We start from the raw sequence: 13,663 nt of genomic DNA, 5'->3' as shown, positions 1-13,663 counted from the left end.
CAAATTCTATTCATTTCATTCTAATTCCTTTCTTTTCATTGAAATTCCGTTGTTTTCATTCAAATGCTTTTGTTTTCATTCGAATTCTACTCTTTTTATTCAAATTCCATTGTTTGTTCTCAAATTCTGTTGTTTTCATTCAAATTCCATCATTTTTATTTGAATTCTGTTGTTTTCATTCAAGTTCCATTGTTTTCATTCAAATTCTGTTCTGTTCATTCAAATTCCGTTGTTTTCATTCAAACTCTGTTCTGTTCATTCTAATTCCATTGTTTTCATTCAAATTCTATTCATTTAATTCTAATTCCGTTGTTTTCATTCAAATTTTGTTCTGTTCATTCTAATTCCGTTGTTTTCATTCAAATCCTGTTCTTTTCATTCAAATTCCATTGTTTGTTTTAGAATTCTGTTGCTTTCATTCAAACTCTGTTCTGTACATTCTAATTCCGTTGTTTTCATTCAAATTCTATTCATTTAATTCTAGTTCCATTCTTTTCATTGAAATTCCGTTGTTTTCATTCAAATGCTTTCGTTTTTAATCAAATTCTATTGTTTTCATTCAAATTCCATTGTTTGTTCTCAAATTCTGTTCGTTTCATTAAAATTCTGTCGTTTTCATGTTAATTCTGTTATTTTTTTCATTCTAATTCTGTTGTTTTCATTCAAATTCTGTTGTTTTCATTCAAATTATGTTCTGTTCATTCTAATTCCATTGTTTTCATTCAAATTCTATTCATTTCATTCTAATTCCGTTCTTTTCATTGAAATTCCGTTGTTTTCATTCACATGCATTTGTTTTCATTCTAATTCTACTCTTTTTCTTCACAATCCATTGTTTGTTCTCAAATTCTGTTGTTTTCATTCTAATTCCGTCATTTTCATTTTAATTCTGTTGTTTTAATTGAAGTTCCATTGTTTTCATTCAAATTCCATTGTTTTCATTCAAATTCTGTTCTGTTCATTCAAATTCCATTGTTTGTTCTCAAATCCTGTTCGTTTCATTAAAATTCTGTCGTTTTCATGTTAATTCTGTCGTTTTCATTCTAATTCTGTTGTTTTCATTCAAATTCCGTTGTTTTCATTCAAATTCTGTTCTTTTCATTCTATTTCCATTCTTTTGATTCAAATTCCATTGTTTGTTCTCAAATTCTGTTGTTTTCATTCAAATTCCATCGTTTTCATGTTAATTCTGTTGTTTTCATTCTAATTCTGTTGTTTGTTTTAAACCTCCATTGTTTTCATTCAAGTTCCATTGTTTTCATTCAAATTCTGTTCTGGGCCCTGTTTCAGGAAGCCGGTTTAGAAAACTCAGAGTGAAAAACGATACGCAGGGTTGAGTAACCCCGAACTGTCCAACTCGGAATATTCGGTTTCAGAAAGGCTGATAACAATTAGTTCAGTCAACGCGGAGTTGCTTTAACCCCAAGTGAAGCGCGCGGACGAGGATACATAAAGCCCTGATAAGCGGAGCACAGATTAAGCGAGTCACCATGGAGACGGAGGGAAAGAAGGCGCGGTCAATGTATTTCACAGCGCTTGAGGCCGAAATTCTGATGGCAGCATATGCCGATAACATGCAAATTCCGCGGAAAAAAGTAACACAGCCACAGCTGCAAAAGAAAGGGAGCATGCATGGCAAAACATAGCCGACAGAGTCAATGCGTGAGTGTTAATCTAAACATTGATCTAGGGATTTCCACCCATTTAACACGTTATTTTATCATATGTTATTTTATTTGTTATTTTATACATTTTATTTTGTGATGTGATGTGAGCGCAGGTGCAACCCAACAGGCCCCAAACGTTCCTGGCAGCAAGTAAAAATGAAATATAAAAATATAGTCCAAACAGGTAAGGTGTAATTGTATTATGAGCCATAGTGCTTGGTCTGTTTGTCCCATGTAAATCAATTGCAGTTAGAGGCTACATTAATTTTCTTTCTGTAAGCACTTATTGAAATTATCTGAGCACATTACAAGTACATATTTGCTTACTCTGTATGCTCAAATGTGACCCGTTATAGCCAACAGAAAAAAAGCGGAGGCCCGAAAAACAGGTGGGGGTCCTCCACCACCACCACTCACAGAGGCTGAGCAGTTGGCCCTCAGCCAAAACAGTGGGCGCCCTGTGGCTGAAGGCATCTCTGCGGGGACATCCTCTGAGTCAATAACCCCGCAAGACACAAGTGCCTACATAAGGGGTAAATCCAAAATAATACATGATGTGCATACATCCTTTCTTCACAGTCACCTTTGCAGTGCTACTCATTCATTTGATAAACTCTTTACCATAATGGATTATTTTGTAGTGAAGTTATTTTCCTACTGATTTTGCCTTCCCTCAGTCTTGGTTGTCTTTGAGAGCATAATGACAATGAAGTGTAAGGTGATTGGTATGTTTGTTAATTGCCATTTGGTCCCTTGTAAGTTATAAGTGACCTGTATAAACCTCATATTCTATCAGTTGATGGTGGTGGTGTACTGCATCTGGTGCAGCCTCCTGTTGAGCCAGACCAACATGCAGTTGTGAGTAATACTCCACAGATTATATGAGTTTACAGTAGAACAGCAATGTTGTCTATTTCTTTACTACAGGAAAATAATGAAGAAACATTGACAGCTGTTACAGAGGAGGAAGCAACAGAGACACTTTATGAGGTTTACATCTTTTAATACTTTGTGTACAGGAAACACAGGCGACCAATAAAGCCAGTTGAACAAAAAATCTGTTTATTCTTCTTTCAACATGTTGAGGTGATGGGTCAAAAGAAATGATTGTGACATATGGTGTCTCTGACTGCGCTTCCATCTTGTATGTCCGTGGGAGGGTCAGGATGTTCATGGTTTGGATCACTGCTGATTTCTGGTTCAGAAGGACAGTGTTCTCCTCTAATTGTGGCAATGTTGTGAAGAATCACACATGCCACAATAATGTCACATGCCCTTTCTGGGGTGACCCTGAGTCTTTGCAGGCACTGGAACCGGGCCTTAAGCATTCCGATAGTCATTTCAATTCTGGCTCTTGTCCTGCAATTAGCCAGATTATATCGCTGCTGTGGGCCCGGTTCAGGGTCAGGGTAAGGGATAAGCAAATAGGGTAAACATGGATACCCCCTATCACCAAGCAAGTAGCCAGTGAACTCTCCTAAGACAGAAGGATACACTTCAGTTCAAATGTCCCTGAAGCAATTGGTCTTTATATATTTTACAGTATTCTCAACTCACCATGTCCAAATTTTGTGCTCAGTGTACATTCACGGAATATTTGTGAGTCATGGACAGAGCCTGGCCACTTGGCTTCCACATTTGTGATAATGTTGGCAGCATCACATATGATCTTCACAGTGCAGAGAACACAAATTAGCATCCATTGCTATAATGAAATAATTTGTTAGTTTGAAATGCTACAGGGAACTATGTACCTGTACATTGATGCTGTGGAAAGACTTCCTGTTCACATAGTCTCCTTCATTTACTGAAGGAGCAATGATTGGAATGTGAGTGCCATCTATACAGCCAATCACGCCTGGGAACCGTGAGAATAAATGTAAAATTTAAGTAGTAGTTCAAGTATCACCACATCATGAATTAAGTTTTGGTCATCCTGATACCTGCAATTTTGTGGCATCCCTCTTTGATAAATCTTGTGGGTCTATGACCGGGGAACACCACAAACGAGTGCAGGAGACGTTTCAGTGCAACTGTAACATTCCTGACTGCCCGACAGACGGTAGCCTTGGAAACGTGCTCAGCGTCACCAATATTATACAGAAAGCTCCCGTTTGCAAAAAACCGAAGTGCAATACAAATAATATGTAATGAACTGAGAGCATGTCCGCGATGTGTCACATGCGTAATATATGGCCTGAGGATGTTATCCAAATAACTTAGAGATTGTGCTGAGAAACGGTAACGTTCGCACAGAAAATCATCAGGAAATGATAAAATGTCCAAACGCGCTCTAATCACTCTCTCCCGGCGGAGAGCTCTGCGGAGAATTTGTGCTTCACGATCTACTGGCTCTTCAAGGAAGGGGCACGCCATGTCTGACACTTCCTACTGTCAGGTTTCCGACAAAGGGGCGGAGACAGTCAGGGTTAGTTGTAGTAAACCTGCTAGGGGGCAGGTTAGCTTCACGGAGTGTGTCGTCATAGTGACTCACTGAGGCTTCATCTGAACTCGCTTTGTGAAACCGAAAACCCGGAGTTTTCGTTAACTCAGGGTATACTTACTCAGTTTTTCCACTAAACCGGCTTCCTGAAACAGGGCCCTGTTCATTCTAATTTCGTTGTTTTCATTCAAACTCTGTTCTGTACATTCCAATTCCGTTGTTTTCATTCAAATTCTATTCATTTAATTCTAGTTCCGTTCTTTTCATTGAAATTCCGTTGTTTTCATTCAAATTCTTTGGTTTTTAATCAAATTCTATTGTTTTCAATCTAATTCTATTGTTTTCATTCAAATTCCATTGTTTGTTCTCAAATTCTGTTGTTTTCATTCAAATTCCGTCGTTTTCATGTTAATTCTGTTGTTTTCATTCTAATTCTGTTGTTTGTTTTAAACCTCCATTGTTTTCATTCAAATTCTGTTCTTTTCATTCTATTTCCATTCTTTTGATTCAAATTCCATTGTTTGTTCTCAAATTCTGTTGTTTTCATTCAAATTCCGTCGTTTTCATGTTAATTCTGTTGTTTTCATTCTAATTCTGTTGTTTGTTTTAAACCTCCATTGTTTTCATTCAAATTCTGTTCCGGGCCCTGTTTCAGGAAGCCGGTTTAGAAAACTCAGAGTGAAAAACGATACGCAGGGTTGAGTAACCCCGAACTGTCCAACTCGGAATATTCGGTTTCAGAAAGGCTGATAACAAGTAGTTCAGTCAACGCGGAGTTGCTTTAACCCCAAGTGAAGCGCGCGGACGAGGATACATAAAGCCCTGGGCCCTGTGCTTCGTACGTCGCTTACTACATCCAAGATCAAATGAAACATCCAAGACCAAACCATCGCGCTAACCGTGAGCGCGCTAATCCGGTTCCCCGAACACACCTGCTGTTGACGATTAGTACAGCTGGACGCAGTAATGTGACATCACTGGGTGTCGTAAAAGGGGCTACGCATCTATAGTGGAAACATTGATCGGCAACCCTCTGATTGGTCGGCGAAAATGTCGACGGAGCGCGCTCGGCTCGGTATTTTTCGGCAGCACAGCAAGAACTCTGGAGTGAGGGATTTCAGGAGTTTCAGAGTTTAATCAGAACGCAAGGGAACACTGCAAAGGCTGCAAAAGCAAGGAGAGAGGGCTGGCAGAAAGTTGCTGACAAATTAAACTCGTAAGTAATTTAATAATAACAATAATAATGGAGTGGGTTTATATAGCGCTTTTCAAGGCACCCAAAGCGCTTTACAATGCCACTATTCAGTCACTCTCACATTCACACACTGGTGGAGGCAGCTACAGTTGTAGCCACAGCTGCCCTGGGGCAGACTGACAGAAGCCAGGCTGCCATATCGCGCCATCGGCCCCTCTGGCCAACACCAGTAGGCGGTAGGGTAGATTTATCATATCACACTATATTATCCAATATTATATTACATTATATTATATTATAATATGTTATATTATATCCCCTTTCACATTAGAGCCACAACAGGACCCACTAGAACATGGGAACAGGTAAAAGTGAAATATAAGAATATTCTACAGAATGGTAATATTTATCTCTTATATTGCTTTTCGTCTCTTGGAAAGAGACCCTGAAATAATCTGTTTGTTTATAACAGCAACCAAGAAAAGGGCAGAGCAAAAAAAAGACAGGTGGTGGTCCTGCACCCCCTCGTCAACAAGTTGGTTAAGTAAATAATATCCTCACGGGAAAATCGATATCTCTCTATGAGCACACTGTCGCGCTGAGCTAAAGGATCCTGTCTGTCCCGCAATATACGCTGAATTCTGAAAACTCTCCTTATCAATCTTGCACCTTCCGCAATGGGTGGCTCGCGTATACGGACAGGACATGGCTGCGACAGGCTTCCCAAATCCACCTTCGCTTTTATAGCCGTGGTCTCTCATCTTGATTACACAAAGTAATTTGCAATTACTACTCTGAAATATGAATTACATCTGTAATAATCACATACATGTAATAGAATGTTAATAGTACATTTCCCTTTTTAAGGAAATGACCTGTGTGAAATCAATAAATGGATCAGGTGCTGCATTGTCTTTAGTTACATTGATGTTATTTATTTATGGTGAAACAGTGGTGGAATATCGCTGTTGCTTTCGTATGAATGACGCGGGCATACCTGCGTGGCCGCGATCTAATCCTGTTTACATAAAGTAAACCTGCTCCCCAGCAGGTTTACGCTTACGGCTCTGTTGCTATGACAGCAAGTCCCGGATGGGCTTCGGGGAACCGAACGATCCAGGATCACGCGAAATCGTCAACAATCTCATCCAGCTAACTCACTTAGCGCGGTACGAAGAACAGGCCCCTGATCAGTGGAGCACAGATTAAGCGAGTCACCATGGAGACGGAGGGAAAGAAGGCGCGGTCAATGTATTTTACAGCGCTTGAGGCCGAAATTCTGATGGCAGCATATGCCGATAACATGCAAATTCCGCGGAAAAAAGTAACACAGCGACAGCTGCAAAAGAAAGTGAGCATGCATGGCAAAACATAGCCGACAGAGTCAATGCGTGAGTGTTAATTTAAACATTGATCTAGGGATTTCCACCCATTTAACACGTTATTTTATCATATGTTATTTTATTTGTTATTTTATACATTTTATTTTGTGATGTGATGTGAGCGCAGGTGCAACCCAACAGGCCCCAAACGTTCCTGGCAGCAAGTAAAAATGAAATATAAAAATATAGTCCAAACAGGTAAGGTGTAATTGTATTATGAGCCATAGTGCTTGGTCTGTTTGTCCCATGTAAATCAATTGCAGTTAGAGGCTACATTAATTTTCTGTCTGTAAGCACTTATTGAAATTATCTGAGCACATTACAAGTACATATTTGCTTACTCTGTATGCTCAAATGTGACCCGTTATAGCCAACAGAAAAAAAGCGGAGGCCCGAAAAACAGGTGGGGGTCCTCCACCACCACCACTCACAGAGGCTGAGCAGTTGGCCCTCAGCCAAAACAGTGGGCGCCCTGTGGCTGAAGGCATCTCTGTGGGGACATCCTCTGAGTCAATAACCCCGCAAGACACAAGTGCCTACATAGGGGGTAAATTCAAAATAATACATGATGTGCATACATCCTTTCTTCACAGTCACCTTTGCAGTGCTGCTCATTCATTTGATAAACTCTTCACCATAATGAATTTGTTTGTAGTGAAGTTATTTTCCTACTGATTTTGCCTTCCCTCAGTCTTGGTTGTCTTTGAGAGCATAATGACAATGAAGTGTAAGCTGAGTGCTATATGTTTGTTAATTGCCATTTGGTCCCTTGTAAGTTATAAGTGACCTGTATAAACCTCATATTCTATCAGTTGATGGTGATGGTGTACTGCATCTGGTGCAGCCTCCTGTTGAGCCAGACCAACATGCAGTTGTGAGTAATACTCCACAGATTATATGAGTTTACAGTAGAACAGCAATGTTGTTTATTTCTTTACTACAGGAAAATAATGAAGAAACATTGACAGCTGTTACAGAGGAGGAAGCAACAGAGACACTTTATGAGGTTTACATCTTTTAATACTTTGTGTACAGGAAACACAGGCGACCAATAAAGCCAGTTGAACAAAAAATCTGTTTATTCTTCTTTCAACATGTTGAGGTGATGGGTCAAAAGAAATGATTGTGACATATGGTGTCTCTGACTGCTCTTCCATCTTGTATGTCCGTGGGAGGGTCAGGATGTTCATGGTTTGGATCACTGCTGTTTGGTTCAGAAGGACAGTGTTCTCCTCTAATTGTGGCAATGTTGTGAAGAATCACACATGCCACAATAATGTCACATGCCCTTTCTGGGGTGACCCTGAGTCTTTGCAGGCACTGGAACCGGGCCTTAAGCATTCCGATAGTCATTTCAACTCTGGCTCTTGTCCTGCAATTAGCCAGATTATATCGCTGCTGTGGGCCCGGTTCAGGGTCAGAGTAAGGGGTAAGCAAATAGGGTAAACATGGATACCCCCTATCACCAAGCAAGTAGCCAGTGAACTCTCCTAAGACAGAAGGATACACTTCAGTTCAAATGTCCCTGAAGCAATTGGTCTTTATATATTTTAAAGTATTTTCAACTCACCATGTCCAAATTTTGTGCTCAGTGTACATTCACGGAATATTTGTGAGTCATGGACAGAGCCTGGCCACTTGGCTTCCACATTTGTGATAATGTTGGCAGCATCACATATGATCTTCACAGTGCAGAGAACACAAATTAGCATCCATTACTATGATGAAATAATTTGTTAGTTTGAAATGCTACAGGGAACTATGTACCTGTACATTAATGCTGTGGAAAGACTTCCTGTTCACATAGTCTCCTTCATTTACTGAAGGAGCAATGATTGGAATGTGAGTACCATCTATACAGCCAATCACGCCTGGGAACCCTGAAAATAAATGTAAAATTTAAGTAGTAGTTCAAGTATCACCACATCATAAATTAAGTTTTGGTCATCCTGATACCTGCAATTTTGTGGCATCCCTCTTTGATGAATCTTGTGGGTCTGTGACCGGGGAACACCACAAACGTGTACAGGAGACGTTTCAGTGCAACTGTAACATTCCTGACTGCCCGACAGACGGTAGCCTTGGAAACGTGCTCAGCTTCACCAATATTATACAGAAAGCTCCCGTTTGCAAAAAACCGAAGTGCAATACAAATAATATGCAATGAACTGAGAGCATGTCCACGATGTGTCACATGCGTAATATATGGCCTGAGGATGTTATCCACATAAATTATAGATTGTGCTGAGAAACGGTAACGTTCGCACAGACAATCATCAGGATATGATAAAATGTCCAAACGCGCTCTGATCACTCTCTCCCGGCGGAGAGCTCTGCGGAGAATTTGGGCTTCACGATCTACTGGCTCTTCAAGGAAGGGACACGCCATGTCTGACACTTCCTACTGTCAGGTTTCCGACAAAGGGGCGGAGACAGTCAGGGTTAGTTGTAGTAAACCTGCTAGGGGGCAGGTTAGCTTCACGGCGTGTGTCGTCATAGTGACTCACTCAGGCTTCAGCTGAACTCGCTTTGTGAAACCGAAAACCCAGAGTTTTCGTTAACTCAGGGTATACTTACTCAGATTTTGCTCTAAACCGGCTTCCTGAAATAGGGCCCAGAAAAGAATTTGAATGAAAACAAATTCTGTTCTCAAGTGCCTACTTGTGTCTTGCGGGGTTATTGACTCAGAGGATGTCCCCACAGAGATGCCTTCAGCCACAGGGCGCCCACTGTTTTGGCTGAGGGCCAACTGCTCAGCCTCTGTGAGTGGTGGTGGTGGAGGACCCCCACCTGTTTTTCGGGCCTCCGCTTTTTTTCTGTTGGCTATAACGGGTCACATTTGAGCATACAGAGTAAGCAAATATGTACTTGTAATGTGCTCAGATAATTTCAATAAGTGCTTACAGAAAGAAAATTAATGTAGCCTCTAACTGCAATTGATTTACATGGGACAAACAGACCAAGCACTATGGCTCATAATACAATTACACCTTACCTGTTTGGACTATATTTTTATATTTCATTTGTACTTGCTGCCAGGAACGTTTGGGGCCTGTTGGGTTGCACCTGCGCTCACATCACGTCACAAAATAAAATGTATAAAATAAAAAATTAAATAAAATATAATAAAATAACGTGTTAAATGGGTGGAAATCCCTAGATCAATGTTTAAACTAACACTCACGCACTGACTCTGTCGGCTTTGTTTTGCCATGCATGCTCCCTTTTTTTTGCAGCTGAGGCTGTGTTACTTTTTTTCCGCGGAATTTGCATGTTATCGGCATATACTGCCATCAGTATTTCGGCGTCAAGCGCTGTAAAATACATTGACCGCGCCTTCTTTCCCTCCGTCTCCATGGTGACTCGCTTAATCTGTGCTCCACTAATCAGGGCTTTATGTGTCCTCGTGCGTGCGCTTAACTTGGGGTCACCCTGCGCGCCACCTTTTCCATCTGCTGCCCTCAGGGAGAAGGTACAGGTCTATACAGGCCAGAACATCCAGACTGGCCAACAGCCTGTATCCACAGGCTGTGAGGCTCCTGAACTCTCTGCCCCCCTCTCACGGACAATAACCATATCCAACTTCTTAATAGCAATGAACTGGTCTGCATTGGTGCATCATATCTTTATTCTCTTCCCCCTCCTGCCCCCCCCCCCCCCCCCCCTCTTTCTTAAATAGATAACTATCATATCTGATATCATATCTCACAGTACAATAATATTGAATGGGTTGCATTGTTGTATTTTGTCATGTTTCTCAGGTCTTTGTCTGAATTTCTACGAACATTATTGCTAAGGATTGTCTTATTGCATTGGAGTCACACTGGGTTAAATATGTACACTTGGGTTTTAAGGGGTATTTATTATTTTCTTCTTTTTTTTGGGTTGTATGGAAGCCCCAAACGCAATTTCATTGTTCTTGACAATGACAATAAATAAATAAATACTAAATACTAAATACTAAATTAAAGCAACTGCGCGTTGACTGAACTAATTGTTATCAGCCTTTCTGAAACCGAATATTCCGAGTTGGACAGTTCGGGGTTACTCAACCCTGAGTATCGTTTTTCACTCTGAGTTTTCTAAACCGGCTTCCTGAAATAGGGCCCTGTTCATTCAAATTCCGTTGTTTTCATTCAAGCTCTGTTCTGTTCATTCTAATTCCATTGTTTTCATTCAAATTCTATTCATTTCATTCTAATTCCGTTGTTTTCATTCAAATTTTGTTCTGTTCATTCTAATTCCGTTGTTTTCATTCAAATTCTGTTCTTTTCATTCAAATTCCATTGTTTGTTCTCAAATCCTGTTCGTTTCATTAAAATTCTGTTGTTTTCATGTTAATTCTGTTGTTTTCATTCAAATTCTGTTGTTTTGATTCAAATTCTGTTGTTTGTTTAAAACTTCCATTGTTTTCATTCAAATTCCGTTGTTTTCATTCTAATTGTGTTGTTTTCATGCAAATGATTTTGTTTTTCATCAGATTCTGTTGTTTTCATTCAAATTCAATCATTTTCATTTTAATTCTGTTCTTTTCATTCTAATTCTACTTTTTTATTCAAATTCCATTGTTTGTTCTCAAATTCTATTGTTTTCTTTAAAATTCCGTCGTTTTCATGTTAAGTTCGTTGTTTTCATTCTAATTCTGTTGTTTGTTTTAAAACACCCTTGTTTTCATTCAAATTCTGTTGTTTTCATTCAAATTCCATTGTTTTGATTCAAATTCTGTTCTGTTCATTCAAATTCCATTGTTTTGATTCAAATTCTGTTCTTTTCATTCAAATTCCATTGTTTGGATTCAAATTCTGTTCTATTCATTCTAATTCCGTTGTTTTCATTCAAACTCTGTTCTGTACATTCTAATTCCGTTGTTTTCATTCAAATTTCGTTGTTTTCGTTCCGATTCTATTCATTTCATTCTAATTCCGTTCTTTTCATTGAAATTCCGTTGTTTTCCTTCAAATGCTTCTGTTTTCATTGTAATTCTACTCTTTTTATTCAAATTCCATTGTTTGTTCTCAAATTCTGGTGTTTTCATTCAAATTCCGTCATTTTTATTCTAATTCTGTTGTTTGTTTTAAACTTCCATTGTTTTCATTCAAATTCTGTTTTTTTCATTCAAATTCCATTGTTTTGATTCAAATCCTGTTCTGTTCATTCTAATTTCATTGTTTTCATTCAAACTCTGTTCTGTACATTCTAATTCAGTTTTTTTTTCTAATTCCGTTCTTTTCATTCAAATTCCGATATTTTCATTCAAATGCTTTTGTTTTCATTCTAATTCTACTCTTTTTATTCAAATTCCATTGTTTGTTCTCAAATTCCATTGTTTTCGTTCAAATTCTTTGGTTTTTGATCAAATTCTGTTGTGTTCATTCAAATTCCGTTGTTTTCATTCAAATTCCATTGTTTGTTCTCAATTCTGTTCTTTTCATTGAAATTCCGTTATTTTCATTCAAATGCTTTTGTTTTCATTCTAATTCTACTCTTTTTGTTCAAATTCTATTGTTTGTTTTAGAACTCTGTTGTTTTCATTCAAACTCTGTTCTATACATTTCAGTTCTGTTGTTTTCATTCAAACTCTGTTGTTTTCATTCTAATTCTGTTGTTTTTATGCAAATTATTTTGTTTTTCATCAAATTCTGTTGTTTGTTTTAAAATTCCATTGTTTTCATTCAAATTCTGTCATTTTCATTTTAATTCTGTTGTTTTCATTCTAATTCTGTTGTTTGTTTTAAACTTCCATTGTTTTCATTCAAATTCCGTCATTTTCATTTTAATTCTGTTGTTTTCATTCAAAGTCCGTTGTTTTCATTCTAATTCTGTTCTTTTCATTCTATTTCCATTGTTTTGATTCAAATTCCATTGTTGGGGGTCCGTTCTTCGTACCTCGCTTACTACATCCACGATCAAATGACACATCCAAGATCAAATTATCGCGCCAACTTTGAGCTCGCTATTCCGCTTCTCCGAATACACCTGTTGTTGACGGTTAGTACAGCTGGATGAAGTAATGTGAGATCATTGGGTGGCTTAAAAGGGGCTACGCATTGATAGTAGAAACATTGATCGGCAACCCTTTGATTGGTCGGCGAAAATGTCGAAGGAGTGCGCTCAGTATTTTTGAGGGATCTTGAACTCTTGATTGAGGGATTTCAGGAGTTTCAGAGTTTAATTAAAACGCAAGGGAACACTGCAAAGGCTGCAAAAGCAAGGAGAGAGGGCTGGCAGAAAGTTGCTGACAAATTAAACTCGTAAGTAATTTATTATATTATATTACATTATATCATATTATATTATATTATATTATATCATATTATGTTATATTACATTATATCCTCTTTCACATTAGAGCCACAACAGGACCCACTAGAACATGGGAACAAGTAAAAGTGAAATATAAGAATATTCTACAGAATGGTAATATTTATCACTTATATTGCTTATAGTCTCTTGAAAAGAGACCCTGAAATAATCTGTTTGTTTGTTTATAACAGCAACCAAGAAAAGGGCAGAGCAAAAAAAACACAGGTGGTGGTCCTGCACCCCCTCGTCACACCCCGGCAGAGGAGCTGGCCCTAGGGTTGAATGCCACCAGACCCATTGTTGAGGGCATCCCTGGGGGCAGCTCTTCCTTAGACCAGCAGCCGGGGTGCAGTAGCAGCAGCACCTTCATAGTACTTCTATGTGTTTCTGACTGCAGTATGATTTGCAGGCAAAGAGGCCGGCAGAGAGGCCTGATTCAGAGGTGGGCAGTCTTGTAATTAATTTTACTTCCTATATGACATGTATTGACCGTTAAATGTTGTCTCTACAATTGAAACAGGGTGACATTCATTTGCTCTATAAGAGAAGTCTCCAGCAAAAAATGGAGTATACTGAGCTAAAGAAACAAAAGCTTCTAGGTGAAATCGAACTTCAAGCTCTAATGAGGCAAAAAGTTCAACTAGAAATCGAGTTGCTTAAAAAGGAACTTCAG

General features: G+C 38.9%; 1 long non-coding RNA gene across 1 annotated transcript; it reads left to right on the top strand.

Moving 5' to 3' along the window:
• The first annotated feature begins 12,824 nt into the window (after positions 1-12,824).
• LOC146675362 (uncharacterized) lies at positions 12,825-13,335 on the top strand. Its single transcript, XR_014910662.1, has 3 exons — positions 12,825-12,938; positions 13,037-13,104; positions 13,182-13,335. It is a non-coding gene; the product is annotated as an uncharacterized LOC146675362 (long non-coding RNA).
• Positions 13,336-13,663: the final 328 nt, after the last annotated feature.

The sequence above is a fragment of the Rhamphochromis longiceps genome, linkage group LG3 (assembly GCF_057381845.1).
Source record: "Rhamphochromis longiceps isolate RC_006_pf linkage group LG3, R_longiceps_female_GT1.1, whole genome shotgun sequence".
In the NCBI taxonomy this organism is placed as follows: Eukaryota; Metazoa; Chordata; class Actinopteri; order Cichliformes; family Cichlidae; genus Rhamphochromis; species Rhamphochromis longiceps.
Note: the sequence above shows the minus strand (reverse complement) of the source record. Positions and strands in the feature narration are given on the sequence as shown.